The sequence below is a fragment of the Taeniopygia guttata genome, chromosome 1A (assembly GCF_048771995.1).
Source record: "Taeniopygia guttata chromosome 1A, bTaeGut7.mat, whole genome shotgun sequence".
Lineage (NCBI taxonomy): Eukaryota > Metazoa > Chordata > Aves > Passeriformes > Estrildidae > Taeniopygia > Taeniopygia guttata.
In genome coordinates this window covers 49,305,149-49,319,112 of record NC_133025.1, presented here as the reverse complement: position 1 = coordinate 49,319,112, position 13,964 = coordinate 49,305,149, and positions in this window count along the sequence as shown.

Sequence of the window (13,964 nt, the reverse complement as noted above, 5' to 3'; positions counted from 1 at the left end):
TACATATAGATATATTAACTTTGCTAATGGATATCAAAGGGGTTCTCAAGAACGAATTCACCTGCATTTTGATCACAAGCTCGAATACTCTTCTTATAACAGACAGATAGTAAGAACCCACATGCTTGGTATATCAGTGTAATTTCCACATGATTATTCACTTCTTTCTTTCTGCTTTTCTCATACCAGCAACTGACCCAAGTGAAGTTTAAGCAATATTTGCACCAGTTATGTCACAGCTTTCAGAAAAGCACTCTTTTGCCCGAAAGTCTTTGTCACAAAACGCTAGAGTGCCTTACTGCAGCCTGGTCAGGGGTCGCGTTTGCTTGGGGTTTATTTTGCAACATTTTGGACAAAACGTTACCTTTGAAAGCTGTTCCACTACAGTTACTTTACATTCTACTAATGGTTACAATGTAATTTCAGTAGTTTCTTTTTTTTTTTTTTCTTTCCTTTGCTTTGCAACCAAAATCCGAGTGCTGAAGGCAAAGAGCCGAGACATTTCCCATCCTCCCACCCCATCCAAGTTCTGAATTACCGTTAAGAGAATTTTGCTGAGCCATTCGTTGGGACTAGAAATAATTAAGACAAACAATTTAATCAATCAAGGTTTTCAGATCTTACAGCCTGTTTTAGCAGTATTTTAAAAGCCATTCTGTGATAAAAGACCTTTTCTGAAGTATATCAAGAACTAGATTACAGAAATCTTTATTGGAGTTGTTCTTGTTACCACTAATTGTACAGTCACGCTAATATATAGTGATGAACTCCATGTGCAGAAAACCAAAGCAAATATTGAACCTTCCTTAGTACAAATTCAGAGACCCAGATCCAGGAGGCTTTAATCAAAATTCCAATTAACTTCAAAGAGTTTTACTTGAGTAAAAATTGCAAGCAGAATCTAGTACAGGGAAAAATTACCATTTTAATTGCTGCTAGCCTGATTAAGTGATTCAGCTTTCAGTTGATACAAGCACTTACATTAACACTAAAAATTTATTAATGGTCATTTATATCCTACAAAGCCTAATCCTGCCAAAGATTTTTTTTTTTTTTTCCCCGCAGCAAAGATCAGCATAACTTCAAAACCACCCAGCACATCCCGAAGAAACGCTGCTTGGTGAAGCTTCAAGAAACGACCTCGCAGCGCTGTCTGCCCCATGGAAACAAGGAAAGCGCACGCAGGAAGCACTGGGTATCAATGCAGCCGAGCCCAAGGGCACCAGAAAAACTACCCTGTCGGTACGCTCACATCAGTCAGTATTTTTAATGTTAGATTCTTAAAACGTGTGGAAGGAATGCAGCCGCCCCCTGCTGCCGGTTGGCAGCTCCTCGTCTTACCCGGAGCCCTTAGCACCAGCAGCCAGCGAACGGTGTGTTTAAACCTGTGCTGCTGCGTGTTCCTCACCTGGCCCTGGTCTGCGACCAGCACAAGGATTTCCCCCGCCTGGATGGCCAGTGAGCCCCAGCCCAAAGCAGTGCTCTGCCTCCGGGTGTGGCACAGCAGACACAAGGAAAAAAAAACTGCAGAAGTCCCCCAGCCTTGCCAAAGGAGATGGTCCTAGAGGGTAGAGGAAAGATCATCTGGCCCAAGCAGAGGACTCCCTGAGAGCTCTGGTTGAGATCTGTCGTGGTTTCCGTGTCATTTTTTTTTCCATTCATAACCAATTTTTGCCCAGCATGAGGTTTCTCTACTCCTCACACAGCGTACAGCACAGCTGTTGACTGCAGCCTTCCATCCTCTTTAGATGTGAACACCCAGCACTTCTCTTGAAATGTGGCCATGCCTTGGATGCACATCTAAGGCCCTTAGAGGACCATTTTAGTGGGATGATAAACCAGGATCCCAGAATCCCGAACACAGCTGGCACTTGTCCTTTAGTCTTAGATCAGCCTGGTGGGCAGCTCTTTTCCTCTGCACCTTGTCTCACAGCCAGGTGTGACTGAGAACCACAAGGTAGGTGTTTCTTCCCAGACTTCCTTGGAGAGCTCAGCTACTTCCCAGAGCAGGATCAGTGCAAAAAAAATAGCAGCTATGACATTGCAAATGCCACTGGAAAAGGGTTTGTTGTTTTCCTACATTTTAAATGATAGCTCATCAATTATTGCACAAACCCAGTAGTGCTGGTGATGGAGGTCCTGTCCCTCCTCTGTCTTCAGAGACATAAAATACCACCTTCTGGGAGACTGCCTCCAAACACCAGATTATTCTCTTTTTCAAGAGCAAGGCAATACATATTCACCCACTGGATCACTTGCTCAGTACAAGACAAACTCAGAGTTCACTGGGCCATGGAGCAGCTATGGCATGATGCTTTTCCTGGGCAAGATGAGATTTGTGTTCCAACCACAACTCCTGGCTGTGTGTACATGTCATCCTGTGCCTGACTCATGCAAAATTCCTAAACATGTCCTAGGGAAGGTGCTGAAACACTGATTTCTGCTTTCCAAGATAAACACTTAGCTAGAGATCAGTCTTCCTTCTCTCTGGGCCACTTTGACTGTCACAGCAAGAGTGAACCTTGCTGGTTTGGTACACAAAACACACACTTCAGCTAAATTCCTCTACAGGAAGCTGTAGTACGATTTTCATTGCTCTGAAGCCTAGACTAGAAGTGTGGGTGGGCAAGAGAAAACAAGTGCTTTTGTGGCTTGTTTTCTTTAAAAATATTTTTGTGGTTTCAATGAAATTGAGTTTTGTTGTTTCAATTAATTTGAGTTTTTTTGTTTTAGTGAAAGCCTGCCCATCTGTGGACATACGATATGTCTTTGAAAAGCCTTGGCTCCCACATGCTCTGTGGAAACTTCTTCAGCTGTTCATTGCTTAAAACTTCCAAAGACTCCCACTCTCACGTATGATCTTCTCCTGGCACAGCCTGTTTGTAGAGCATCCAGCCCTAAAAATGTTTCTTTTCACGGAGGACTATTTGCATGTGAGACAGTGTACATCCCCTGTTCCTTCCTTTGTGAAGGGCCAGAGTGGCAGTTCTCACTTCCTTCACCCCTGAAGCACTCTGAAAAATTTGAAGGAGTTCAAAACCAGCTATGGGGCTAGAGCCTGTTTCACACTTTGCTGAGAGTTCAGCATCTGTGCAGCCATGACATGATTGGTGTTTGTGGCCAGATCTGCTGCTTTGGTGCCAGAATCAGGCTCCCAGCCTTCACACCAAGACATGTCTGGGTTATGCCCTTGGGATGCTGAACCTGGGAGGTGCTCTCCACCCATATACAGACCTACCACATTAAACCATGCCCTGCCATGCTGTGTGGAGTAGAGCCGACTGGGCTGCTGGAAAGAGTGTGTTATAGTCACTGCAGTCTGAGGAGAATGCTCAGCTCACACCCTCCATTTCTGGGGAAGGGCTCTGACCACAGCTGCCACTCACACACATGCTGCACTCTGTGACAGCACCTTCACAGAGGCCTCTGCTCTGGTGGGTGCCTGACCTGAGATCATGACAGAAAATGTAAAGGGAGAAGGAAGAATGTAGAGCCCTAACTCCAAAGCAGCTCCAGGGAGAGACTGAACTCCCCACACTGTCTGCCTGCTGCCTAAAGGCAGCTCCCTGCCCTGGGTGATGGTTTGTCCCCTGGGATGCTGCCTTGTATCAGCAGAAGCCAGAAACTGGGATGCAGTCCTAGGAGGCACCTCAGTGTCTTGCTCTCTGGATCTGAGAAGGCCGTTGCTGTAACCAACATGAAGCTTACACTTTATGTGGAATATTTGTTCTCCTTGACAATGTCCTCTGTAAAAGCCAACCACCAGCTGGTTTCTTCCTGAGGGAATGTCCTTTGGTACCTTGAGAGCCATTCCTGATCCTCATACCTGACCACTGTCCTCACAAACCAAACAGAACCAAGCTTCTGCCTCCTGAAAGAGGGGAGTTCATGGCTTGTCACCCAGGTGGGTCCTGTTGGTGCATGATGAACAAGCCAGCGAGTCCCAGGAGAAGAATGGAAATTGCAACAATGCACCATGTCACTGCTTTGCCCTGTCCCTTGGAAGCACTATTTCCAAAAGTGACACGGAACAAGGAGTTAACTCTCATTTGTTACTCAGCTACTCTTGGCTTGTTTTGTGTATTTGGGCTCAGCAAAAAGCTGCTCCTCAGCTTGTTCACAGAACGGGGTAACTATTATCTGCTGCCTGACAGTAGGGTTGTGAGGATCAATTAAGTCGTTTTTGAAGCACTGGGAGAGGGATGAAAGGCATTTGAGAGTGCTCTACCAAGTGCCTTTGCCTGGTTTCCCTGCACACAGCAGCATCCATGCGGGCTCTGAGCCGCGCCTGTTCATTAGGTGGCACTACAGGCCCAAGATTCCACATGTGAGTGCGGTCTCCAGAGGGCTCTGCTGGGTCTGGACAGGGGTTTGTAGGCTCGGACAATTTGCTACGCTATTGGCATATATTTTTTTCTGGGAAAACATGCTATCCTGACAAGCAGTGGAAGAATACAGGCTTGGTATTGCAAGTGCAAAGCAGCAGCAATTGAGATTTCTGATACAGCTGTCTGGGATTGAAGTCTCCAAGAACTGCAGGGGGAGCCTCTAATTGCTTGGGGTAAATCCCATACCAGGGACCTGCAGCCCACCCTGCTCACCCTGGTTGCACTAAGGCAGTGCAAAGGGGCTGCTGCTTTCCTCTGAACTGGGAGACAGCACAGTCAATCCTGTCAAAGACCTCATCCATCCTCCACTGGCCAGTGGAGAGGCCTCAAAGATGATCCAGAGACACATGATCTTCAAGGAGAGGGCATTATGCCACTGTGCCTGCTCCTTTTGCCTCTGCAGCATGACTGGCAGTGGTGCCTGGCATCTGCCCCGGGGCCTGGAGCCTCCAGTGATTTTGAGTAAAAGATACTCAACACACAGATTGTGTCTTTTCCACTAAAATATCCTGAGCTGAGCTCAAATTGGGAAAGTGCCTATGTCCTCTTACAACCCTTCCAGCCACCTTCTTCCTCACCTTGATTTCCTTGGCATTTCCCTGGTTAAATGTTTACACAAGTTTTCAAAGCCAGGGAGTGTGCGGGCAAGATCTGGGAGTGCTTCCTTGAACAGTTTGGTTTGAGGTGTTTTAACACCCTCCTGCCATGTTGCCAGTTTTTCCTGGCCTGGCACACTCCTGGCTCTGTTAGGGCACACCTGACTTGGCTGACTACTGACACAGCTGTTCCCATCCCAGTGCTCCACTAGAGCTGAGCCTGGGCTCCTCCATTCCAGCTGGCAGCTTAGTCATTCTCTAGCCCTGGGTCAGTAACCTGCAGTCTACTCAGTGCCCCTCTGTCTGAAGCTGAAAGATAAATGCCCTTGAAATCTGAAGTAACCACGATAATTTTATTTTGAACAGGAAAATGGACTGTTTTTTCCCCTTATCTAATTGATTAGGAATGTCAAATATTCTTTTCTGTACACTGCATGCCTCTTACTTATGTAGGAAGCAGCTGGTCTAGGGAAGGAGCCAAATGCTTTTTTTAACTAGAAAAAATTGAGCTTTCTTTTGGGACTTGGGGGGCTGTCACTGTATTTCATCGTGAGTTGACAGATAGAATCCATCTCTCTGCTTTTCCTTCTGCGTCCTGACATGTCTCTGGGAAATGCCTGCCATGTCCCTGCTTCAAAGAAAACTGCAGGTGTCTGGGAGAATGGAGGTGAGGAGGGGTCGCTGGGGCAGTCAGGCCAATGGGATGTTCACAGATCTGGAGCCATGTCTGGGCACCTGATTGACATTAGGAAAAAAAAATCTCGCCTTTTGTCTGGGTGGATTTCTGTCTACTTCTATTTTTGCACATTGCTGAGCAGCACTAGATGCAGCAGTTACTATCTAGAGGATGATATTAGCTTTGCATCCGCGTGACTTTCTAATTCTTTCTGTAATGGGCTTAAAATGGAGTGTATGTTCCCGTTTCTCTCAGTAGGCAGTTATGCTTCCCATCTGAAATTATTCAGCCTTACACTGCACTTCAGAAAAACCTTTCTTAGGAAGAGCCTGAAACTGCAGCGTAGGTAGATTGGTTTCTGAGGAAAACTGTTGCTTCAGCAAGATTGACAGGTACAGCACCCTCTACTTGCAAAACTCAATAGAAAGATGATTCTTGGTACAGTTTGGCCAAATGGGTGATTGAACCCCCTTAAAAGATGTAGGACTCTGTAGGATCACTAGACATCATAACTCCTGGAAATTCAGGTCAAGAAAGTTGCCAATGAATAGAATTATTTTGTAGGCTAACTTGTAAAAAGTAAAGAAAAAGTAGATAGTCAGTGTTACAGATGTCACTTTAAAGCTGTCAATATACACGTGCCTCATCCCAAAGCAGATGCTCATCCCAATACCATTGCTGCCAGTGGTATTCATAGAATCTTAGAATGGTTTGGGTTGGAAAGGACCTTTAAAGATCATCTAGTCCAACCCCCTTGCAATGAGCAGGGACATCTTCAACTAAATGAACATGCTCAGGGACTTTTCCAAGCTAACTGTGAATATTTCCAAGGATATGTCATGTACCACCTTGCTAGGCAACCTTTGCCAGTGTTTCACCTCCTCACAAAGCCTTCTATCTAATCTGAATAGATCCTCTTTTAGTGTTGGGAGTTGGTAGGTTGTTATGAGGGGATGTACAAAAGACATGGTAATGAAAACATTAAGAAGTAATTTTATCCCCAGTAACATCTCTGTTCACCAAAGGAGAGAGGAGCAAGGGGTCACGCTCTGGTGGATCATTGAGCTGCTAGAGTTGGCATCAGCTGCAGAAGGTTTACACCTGAGTGAAGGGAGATACCAAACAGATGGGGTAGTGCCCTACATCTCCTTTTATAAATGTTCATGCGACTTCTCAGCACTCAGCCATGGCTGATGTCACCACCATTGCTTCCCACTTTCTGTGATACAGATGAACCTGGCATCCAGATGAACACCACACATCCCAGATGTGCACCTGCTGCACATGGGCGACAAAATAGAGCTAGGGATGGACTTTCCCAGTCAAAATAGCACATATTCCATGTGACAGGTTGCTATGGGAAGTGATCATTCTGATAGTCCCCTTGAAAATACTTCAGTTTGGTGAGCTGGCATGGCACTGACGCAGCCCTGAACAGGACCACATGTGAGGTGACCAGCAAAACCCACCACTTATCTACACAGGCCTCCAAGGCTGAGTCCTGAGGAACAATAAAAATGGTTTAAAGAGCACATACACAGCCTGATCTGAATATACTCCTTTTGTATTCTAGTTGTCTGGTGCTTCCAAGTGCCATTTGAAATATGGATTCATGGTTGTTACCAGGGCTATGGCCAGAATGAAACTCTTAAAGCTGAATATTCAGCAGTAACTGAGCTGCTGAATGCTGCTTGTTGATCTTGTAAGGGCCAGGGAGATGAAAACCTTGATTCACCTGGTCTGGCAGAAAACACTGTGATTTATTTAATCCGCTAGCCAAACAACTTTCAGCATCTGCTCCCTTAATAGATGAGGCCAAGCAAGAAACATTTGCTGCATAAAAGTTTCCGCCAAGGTCTTAGTGGCAGGAGAGAGATCTGCCAGCAGTGCTGCTCTTTGTCACTGAGACCTGGTGTCCAGGGCCTGCCCTGGACATAGGGGCAAAAATGGATAACCTGGTTGTTCCCACCAGGCACGAGAATCCCTGTGTGTACACAGTAATTTGGCCTAAGTGTTTGGATTTGTCTTTTCCAGGTTTTTACTTGTGTTATCAGGAGCTGGTGAATTGCCAAAGGTTTGGCAGCTGATAAAAACAAGTGCCATGCCAGATCCAGGGAAAACCCCACTCTCAGATGTGAGTTGCTAACCCCAGCAACTCTTTCCTGTGTTATGAGGTCCCTGAGGGACATATTCTTTGACAGCACTGTTGAAGGACAAGGCATACTCTGCATGTTGAGCAAGATGGATTTTGCTGAGACAGTGGTTCCCATGATCAAGTTTAAGCAATAACTAGAGCTGTTAAATAAATCAAGAGAGGAGCTGTGCTCCTGGACTTGCTGCTGCTTGTCATGCACTGGTACATTGTACTCCTGAGGTGGGATTCACTGTTCTTGGCATTTGCCAACTAAAATTTAAACACCTTAAATTGAACTGAGTGAAAATGAAGCAGTCAAACACTAACAGCCTTTGTCTCCTTCTCTAGACAAAAGAGAGCATTGAGCACTGCCACAGCATGATTCATCCCAAACTTTAAAAGTTTAAGCCAGGGCACCAAGTTCTTTCTCTGGACATGCCCACGTCACTCTGTAGATTATTGAGGGAGATGAGACAGCTGGCTGAGACTTCAGAGCCAGTGGTTGGACATCAATTGTAAGGTGAATCCCACTGATGTTGACCCCACAGATCTGGGAATGCATAAGAGGGCACAGCATACACAGGGGCAGTATAAACACACTTCTGCAGGGCTGCATGCTATGTTCTAGCTCTGCCCCAATTTCCTTCCTAATTCCCACTGATCCATCTCCAGCACTTCTTTGACACAGTTAACTTTGTTCAGAAACATCTTTCACTGACCAACCTCTTGCTGATTTGACTGACCACATACACTCTTGTAGTAGGGGACAGGCTCATCTTCTGATGGGAGAAGAACAGACCAGAACAGTGCCAAGAAGATCTCACCTTCACAAAGCATTTGATTTGCCAAGAACACAAATCCTTACTCAGAGGCAGGAACTGACATTTGAGCCCAGACAATGCAGGTAGGTGGGACCTTGGATCTGGCTCTTCTGGATTGCCTCAGGGACGTATGTGCGCAAAGTCAATCCTTGAAACAAGGGAGTTTGCTCAACTTCAAGTGTCAGTGGGCAAGTACACCAAATACTTACTAGAACTGCCACCTGCTGCTCCACTGCTGCATCTGTCCCTCTTGCCTTGAGCCAGGACAAGGCTGGCCAGTTGAGCGAGCTGTTGGCTGAGTGCTGAGGCACCAGGTCTGTTTTGCCCAGCAGCCTGTGACCTCATGTAAGAAAGTCGAGATCTGAGGAGACGCATATACAGCTAAAGTGATGTCATTGTGTGTACAAAGGCCTCAGTTTGGTTTAAAGAAGGACAACTCCTTTCTTTCTTGCACCTGTTATTTAATCAGCAATCCCGACAATCCTCAAACAAAAGAGATATGGATCTGATCAGCCCCTTGGAGACTGTTGACTGACACTTCCAACAAATGAGAGGTGTGGTATCTCAGATGTTAAATTTTTCAGGAAAGACGTTAGAATAAACAAACCTAGTTTTACTTGGATTCTTCCACAACACAGACATTTAAATGCAGTCAGTTGGGTGCCAGTGACATTGTCATTGGGAAGGGAAATCCCAAAGGAAAGAAAACTGACCACAAGCCAAATGGGAACTGAAGAGGCAAGGTGCAAGTAACAGGGGCTCTCTTACTCTGTTACATTTAATCTGGCAATAAATCAGCACGTGTGATATGGCCACTGCGATTAGTTGGTACGGATGCCTTTGCAGCCTGAGAATGGTTACACGGCAGTGGTTTGGGATGGCTACTGAGCTTACCTGGGGGAGATGTTATCCTGCAAAGCAGTGGGAGAGGTCAAGAGAAGTGCTCAAGGGCCTGCTGCTCCCACCAGAAAGCTGAGGGGGAGGTGAGCAGCCCAGCCCCAGGGCAATCACTCCTCTGCAGTGCTGGGAATGGGCAATCCATGGCGGTGGGGATGAGCAGCAGCCGCCGCAGTGTCGATGCTCCCGGGGGCCATTTGCACGGCCCGACCCCCACACAGCGGGGCAGAAAAACAAAATCCGGCCCAGGAGGGCCTTGTTGTGAGAAGGAAGTATTATTTAACGTGCATTGTGTTGGGAAAGGAAAACAAGGGTCCTGGCACTGAGCCAGGTCCATTGGCCTCTTTTTTTTTTTTCTCTTTTCTATTCTTCTGGGCAATTGTTCTAGTGAGGACAATTTTTTTTGGTTGTTTTTTTGCTTTGTTTTGTTTTCTTTGGTGTTTTTGGAGTTGACAATGCACGGGGTAATTTCTTGGTGCTTTTCCTGTGTTTTGGCACAGGGACTGCCCGAATGCTTGGCCATGTTTCCTGTGGCAGGGACACCACTGCCATGTCCAATGGCACCAGCACAAGCACTGGTCCATGGGTTGCTCCATCAGGTAAACAGAGGCTTCTCGACTGCCCCAGAGCTGGGGGGCAGGAGGGAAAGGCAGAAGTGTGGGCAGAGAGGTGAGTCAGTGTGGAAAGGCAGCACACATTTCTGCAGGGTGACTCACCAGCCCTTAGGAAGAAAAAAAATAATAAAAAAAAATTCCAGCCAAATTCTTTCAGGGAGGTAAACAAGGTCACACAGCGCGGCGAGATCCTGTTTACCTGAGACAGGACGTCTTTGCAGAGCCTGTGCTGGAAGAGGGACATGTTGACATGACTGAGGGTGGCCAGTGCAGGGAAATGGGGCTGGGGGCAGCTCTCAGCCGGAGTGCCCTAACTTCATCACAGCAAGGAGGGGGTGAAACCTTGCACCAGGGTGGATGCTCTGTTCTGTAGAGGCTCTCCCTGCCACCCTGTGGCTCTGCCAGGAGGGAGAGCAGGAGGAGAGGGACTACTGGGTGTGATGGCAGGGCTATGCTGGCACTCGATGCTCACCTCCAGCCTTTGCCATGCTGGTGGCCTTGGAAGATCTGACCCACTGCTGCCCACTTGCCCGTATCCCATCATGGGTGAGTGCTTTCCCCACGGCCCCACAGGGAAGTGCTGGTGGCCACACAGTTAATGAGAGCCCATTCCAGACGCTGACTGAGTGTTTTTTCCTGATAACAAGACGTGTGTGAGTGTATGTCGCTCGTCGCTCGGGTGAATATCCTGTTCTTGCGACGGGCCAGGGAAGCGGGGGGCAGCTGGGGGGGGGTGGAACAGGGAACAGACAGGACGGGACACAGGGCAGTGTGCCGGGATTTCACATTCCTGGCATTCCTATCTTGGCCTGCAGCTGCAAAACAGCCCAGTGGGAAGAACAGGGCACCCACTGGATGAGAAAGCCCAACTCTCTTTCCCAATGGAGTGTGTGCATCGGGAGGACAGGTATATACAGGAGCAGAAGTTCCCCTGGTATGAGCACTTGAATTCAGCTCACAATGATCATATTTCTCTTGTTCCTTCCTCTTCCAAAACCTGCCACTCATCAGCCAGACTGCACTTCTCACTATATCCAGACAAGTGGAGGATGCTTGGCATTTCCCCTACTCCCAAGTGGCTGTTTGGAACCATCATGATGATGGAGGACACCACTCTCTTTCTCGCAGCATTATTTCAACTCTTGGGGGTGGAGGAAAGCCCCCACAGCCCTGTTTCACTCCCAAAGAAAGCACAGAGCCCAGGAGTGCCCCTTCGTTGGCTGCCTCAACCTGCTCCCAGCTCCTCCACCCTTGCAGAGATGAGCCAGGATCAGCAATTCAGATATTTCTAGGCCTCTTTTCTTTCATTCTTGGCTTCTTTTTTCCTTTTTTTTTTCACTGACACACCAAACCAAACAAGGCCAGTGCTGACCTTCGGCCAAAGCTATGTCATGATGGTTTTGTCCCACAGTCAAATCACAATTCCCAGGTCTTGCACAAACAGGTACTTGAAAAAAAGAAAGAGTTCTTTCTTCTTTTAAAGCACACCCCTTGTTCCACCTACTCCAGCTTCCCACTTTCCCCTTTCACAACCTTCTGTGGTTTGGTACCTTTCTCAATGAAACAGGCACATGTCATAGCCCCACTGACTGCTGAAAAAGGAGAAGGAGACTCCCTGGCTCCCAGCACCAGCTGCACACATGTGTTATTGGAAGGGGAAGGGACCCCAGGGAGGACAGAGGACAGTGCCTTTGGTCACATGCAGAACATGATTTTTGAGGAATTGAAAGCATGTTATGTCTGCAAGATTGCAAAAAACACCCCAAGGATGCTTCTACATTTTAGGAAGTGGCCAGCACAGCCATTCCTAGGCCTGGACAGGATTTTGGGAAACTCTCGGGGGAGTCCTGGTGACAGACCTCCCTGCAGCCATTGGGAAGAAAACTGCCAGGTGCAGTTTCCATACCCATGGCTGGGCATGCAGCAGGGGTCAGCCTCACCCCAGGGCCTGGTGCCCCTGCCCTGGCACTGGTGGGGTGAGGAGCTGGCGAGGTTTGGGTTTTGCTCGTTGCTTGGTTGGGGGGTGGACACTTGCCACAAGCACTGTGATTTTGATAGGTCTGTGTGTTTCTTTGCTGCATTGCTGGTGGGGGAATTCCTGCAATACTAGGTCAGGCTATCTGTGGGGACTGCAGTCAGCACCAGCTAAAATGCCTTTGCTCAGCAGGGAGTCAGATCCTTGCTGTGTCAGGGCCTGTTTCTGTAGGGAAGAGCTGCTGTGCATCCATCCCAGTTTCTTCCCAGCATGGAAGGCCTTTTTACCCCACCCTGGGAGGAGACTAAGCCATGCTGCAGAACAGCGCTGAGCACAGGACAAGGCAAAGGGGGCTTCAGTCTCCAGTCAGTGCTGCACAGAGCCTCCCTCCAGAGCTGTTTATTCCTAAATTCATTACATTCATCTTCTTTGAAAAATGCCTTTCACACCTGCAGCTGAGGAGAGCCCTGTTATTGAGGAAAGACAGGAAGATCTTGGACAACATGTTGACAAGTGCCTTAAAAACATATTTGGGTCTGTAGGAGAAACAGTGTCAAGGCCTGACACTTACTGGCAAAGTCAGTCCCATCCTGAGATTGCTTAGGAAGGGGCGTGCATGTGTCCTGTACTGCCCAGAGGAAAGGTCCAAAGATCAGGAGCTTAATCAGAGGCACAAAAGCTCCAGCCACTCGAGGATTTCAGCCCAGCCCAGAGCTCCCAAGCAAGCCAGCTCCCTGGGAATGGGAAAACCCCAGCAGGGATTTGCTGGACTCTCAGAGGATTACAGTGTGAATGACTAAACCTGTTAGGTCACTCCAATGATCTGATTCCTTTTATGGTCAAAATCAAGTGTCAGAAACACAGATTTCCTCTTTCTTTAGAAATGGGTTTTCTCAGTACCACAAATCAGAGGATGCAATGCTAAAATTAAGTGTCTGAAAGCACATGCATAGTGTTGCAATCATGCTGCCTTGCCCACTGGTCTGTGTAATGCATGAGTTGGGTAACAAACAATAGAGGTTGGAAATAGCCAGGACGGAGATTTCCTCTTTCAGCTGGAGAATTGTTTCCTTGACTGATGCGTGCATAAGCCAGGTGGCAAAATGCTTGCCCCAACCAAGTTTCCTGGCAAGCAGGAGGGGTCTTTGGGTGAGGGGTGGAAAGGAGTGAAAGAAAAAGTTCCCAAAAAGCAAATCCTTCCTTTGGGCTTTACCTTCATCCTCCCACACCTTTACAAGTTCACGGTGCCTCTCCATAGTTGGTTTTCTGGTAGCTCCTCACAAACTACTCAGGTCCTTTCTAAACCTGTGGATGGGAGCTCTGGACATCCCATACCAGCCATGGAGAGCTGAGATGCAGATGCCCATATCCAAGGAGCTCTGCTAAGTGGCAAAACCTGGCACTGTGACCTCTCCCATGCAGTGACACGTACCCCAGGGAGCCAGGTCCTGCCAGCACCGGGGAGCAGCAGGCCTTCCTGCTCTCCCCAGTTGGAGCAGTGCAGTGCCCACCTCTCTTAGCCTGCAGAAGGGGCAGATGGAACCTGCTCTGGCTGAGCACAGGCATGCAGGTCTCACGAGGCCCTTGCTTCCCTCTACTCCAGCTCCATGAAGATTGATCACATCTGAAGTTCAGGACCCACCCACCTTACTCCCAGCTCACACTGGTGACACTTTGGATTTGTGGCCACAAGTGTCCCAAATGGCAGGGACACTGCCAGCAGCAATGACATCCTTCCCCATCTGCACCACAGCACAGACAATGCATCACAGTGGGCACAGCAGCACCGTGCCAGCTCCCAGCATTTGCTGCCCGAGGGCCTCCATTTCCTGGATGGTGTGCACATGCACCCAGATTACTTAG